Below are 3,589 nucleotides of genomic sequence, written 5' to 3'. Positions count from 1 at the left end.
GAAAGATAGAATATGGTAATTCATCCAAACAGAACACCGACCAGAAGAAGCCACTAGCACCATAAACCACATCCACAGGTCCTTGCGTACCATACCACTTCCTACATTAACCTTTATAGATGTCTCTGGGGTTGCCCTCTTTCTTGGAGCACCAAAATACTATTTGCAATATCTTACAGAGCTAGAATAAGCTGCCTTATTTATTTTCAAGGCATTTCTGCAAAAAGTTCCCAAAGCATTCTACTATTCTTTTTTTCTCCCACAAGTATTTACTAAGTACCTACTGGGTATCAGGTCTGTGCTAAACACGGGGGCTGCAGTAGTGAACAAACCAGCCCTGGTCCTTGCCCTCATGTTGTTTACAATCAATGGTGCTCAGAATCTCTGGATGCTCAGACTCGCTGGTCTCCAAACTCTTGTTTTCTAGTTGCTCCTCAGGATTCATACAAGGCCTTAGGATGTGGTGGTGCAGGTGTGGGATGTGGAGAAAATGAGACTGAGTTCAAACCCTTTCACTTCCATTTCCCAAATGAGCTACCTTGGACAGATATCTTAACCTTCCTAAATCTTAATTTCTCATCTATGAAGTATGGATGGTAATCTCATCAGCTACATGCAGTTATGGGGAACTGAATGAGGTGATGTATGTATGCAGAGTATTTTATACAGCACTTGCCACATGGTAGCTGTCAATACATGGTAGGTATTATTAACTAGAGGCCTGGTGCACGACATTTGTGTACTGTGGGAGGTCCTGCAGCCCAGCCTGTGCCCTCTCGCAGTCTGGGACCCCTCAGGCAATGTCCGCCTGGGGATCAGGCCTAAGCCAGCAGTCAGACATCCTTCTTGAAGTCCGGGGCTCTCACACTCCGGGACCCCTCATTCCTTACTGCCCACCTACTCGCTCCTTACCGCTCGGCTCGCTGCTCCTTAGCGCTACTGTGGAGGTGGGAGAGGCTCCCGCCACTGCACTCGCCAGCCATGAGCCCGGCTTCTGGCTGAGCAGCGTTCCCCCTGTGGGAGTGCACTGACCACCAGGGGGCAGCTCCTGCATTGAGCATCTGCCCCCTGATGGTCAGTGTGCATCATATCGACTGGTCACTCCTCCATTCAGTCAATTTGCATATTAGGGTTTTATTATATAGGATGAAAGTACTTTTGATCCTCCAATTATGAATCTCTTTAGAAGGAAGCAAGGCCTGGTAGAAAACACAGACCCGGGTGCCAGGGAGTCCAAGTTAGGTCTCTATTCACATCTTCGGATGTGTCAGAATCTTACTACCTCAGTCTTAACAGACATAAAATGGAAATAACACCCTCTGCCTCCCAGGGCTGTCTTAAGGATATTAATTACTTTTTGCAGGCACCTTTGAAGCTGAAAGTGCTGAGTCTCCCAACATGGAAAATAAAGAGGTACGTCATTTGTTAGAAGAAAAACACCAAACTAGTGCCTACCCTTTTGTCATCAGGGATGTGCCCTCTCCCCTCCCCCAGGACCAACTTTCTTCCTTTGACTCATGTTCAGTGAGCTCAGTCCAAATAACACCACGACAGATGACACACTGCCACCTGCCACCCACCTCCAGCCCAGGGCTGGAATGAACATTTCAAACTGTGTTGACTAAATGTGCCTTCAAATTTTTGACACTAATAAGGATTATATGTGTGGGCACGTCCCCATGTGTGCTGTATTAAGTGAGGTTCTCAGAGAAACAGAACCCACAGGATACACAGAGAGAGAATTGGCTCACAGGATAATGGAGGCTTGGTCAAGCCCAAACCCTGCAGAGTAGGCTGGCAGACTGGAGACCCAGAAAAGAGTTACAGGTAGAGGCCAAAGGCCTTCAACTGATTGGATGAGGCTCACCCACAGTATGGACAGTAATCTTCTCTACTGATTTCAGTGTTATTTCTTTGGTTGTGTTTTGTTTGTTTGTTTTTCCATTGCCATTTATCCCCCTATGCCCTTCTCCCCCTCCACCCATCCCTCTCCCACCCCCCGCAATCACCACACTGTTGTCCATGTCCATGAGTTCTCCTTTTTTTTCTTTTTTGCTCAATCCCTCCACACCCCACTCCCAGAACCCATCTCTAAAAGACCTTCACAGAAACACCTAGAATAATCTTTGACCAAATATCTGGGTACCATGGCCTGGCCAAGTTGACACATAAATGTAACCTTCACAAGAGTGTTTCTCAGATTTGTTACCAGGACTTGCCTCAGATGGTCACCATTTTCCCTTCTACGTCCACCCCTGAGCCTCTGGGGTGCTTGCTCTAACCTCAGCCACCATTTTATGACTTTGGGAGTTTCTCCTTCTCTTATCACCCACCCACTCAGAGACTGGTGTGTGGAGACGAACCTGCCCGGACCCAGCCTCCTGGACTTCTCCCTCCCAGGGAAGATGAGGTGACCTGAAGACCAGATCAGCTTCCTCCACCCATTCCCCCACAATAGTGATTCTCAAAAGTGTGTTCCCCAGGCCAGCAGCTTCAGCAGCACCATGTCACCTGTCATTTGTTAGAAAAGCAAATTCAGGGACCCCACCCTAACCCTACTGAATCAGACGCCCTGGGGTGGGGCCCAGCAATCTAGTTTTAATGAGTCCTTCAGGTGATTCTGACAAGGGTTCAAGTTTGGGGACCACTGGCTCCGGGATCCCCGTTTCCTTTTCTTCTTCCTGAAACTATCTAGTGCATGCCTTCCATCTGTGAGATTTCAGGAGTGGCTTCCCAGCAAACCAGAGTTTTCCAAAGTGTGAATTCCACTTGTTATATGTCAGGCACTCTTCTAAAGTGCTTTAATGGTATTCGTTTGAGTTCATTTAAAATGATGAATGATGTTTTTTTCTGGCTGGCTGGCTGGTGTGGCTCAATTGATTGGGCGTCGTCCCATGAAGCAGGAGGTTGCCGCTTCGATGCCTGTGGTCAGGGAACATGCCTGGTTGCAGGCTCAATCCCCAGTAGGGAGCATGCAGGAGGCAGTCAATCCGTGTTTTTATCTCTATTACCTTCCTCTCTCTGAAATCAATAAAAACATATATTAAATAAAATTACGCTTTTTTCTAAGTTTGAGTCATTTGTCCTTCTGAAGACAATAAGATTTAAAAACTGAACTAAGACATTTGGAACATCCCCATCAACTCCTTTCATCCTGACAACAATCCCGTAAGCCAAGTGCTGTGATTATCGCCTCCATTCCACACGTCAGGAAACAGACTCGGGGAAGTAAAGTCCTTTGCCAGAGAAACCAGTTCCACAGTCACTTCCCCAGTTCGCCTACTGCTTGTGTGGGACCCTCTCTTTCCTTCCGAGCTGTTTGCACCTTAGTCTTGAAGCATGACTGGACCTTACGGTGGACCGAGGTGTGGTCCAGTGTCCACCTCTAAGGCCGAGCTCCCCTGGATTGCGGCTTGCTGAGTCCACTTCCCGGGCATTTCCCCAAGGGCCTGGGAGCCCTCGGAGATGGTGCCAACATCACTCAGCCAAGTGATTGGTCAAACTATTTCAGCATCTCCCACCTACACTGACCAAAGTGGTCAAAGGGACTGTGGATGCTGAAAGGAGTTTACATTGTGGCTCTACTTCC

The sequence above is a fragment of the Cnephaeus nilssonii genome (assembly GCF_951640355.1).
Source record: "Cnephaeus nilssonii genome assembly, chromosome: 13".
Lineage (NCBI taxonomy): Eukaryota > Metazoa > Chordata > Mammalia > Chiroptera > Vespertilionidae > Cnephaeus > Cnephaeus nilssonii.
This window is presented reverse-complemented; position numbering follows the sequence as displayed.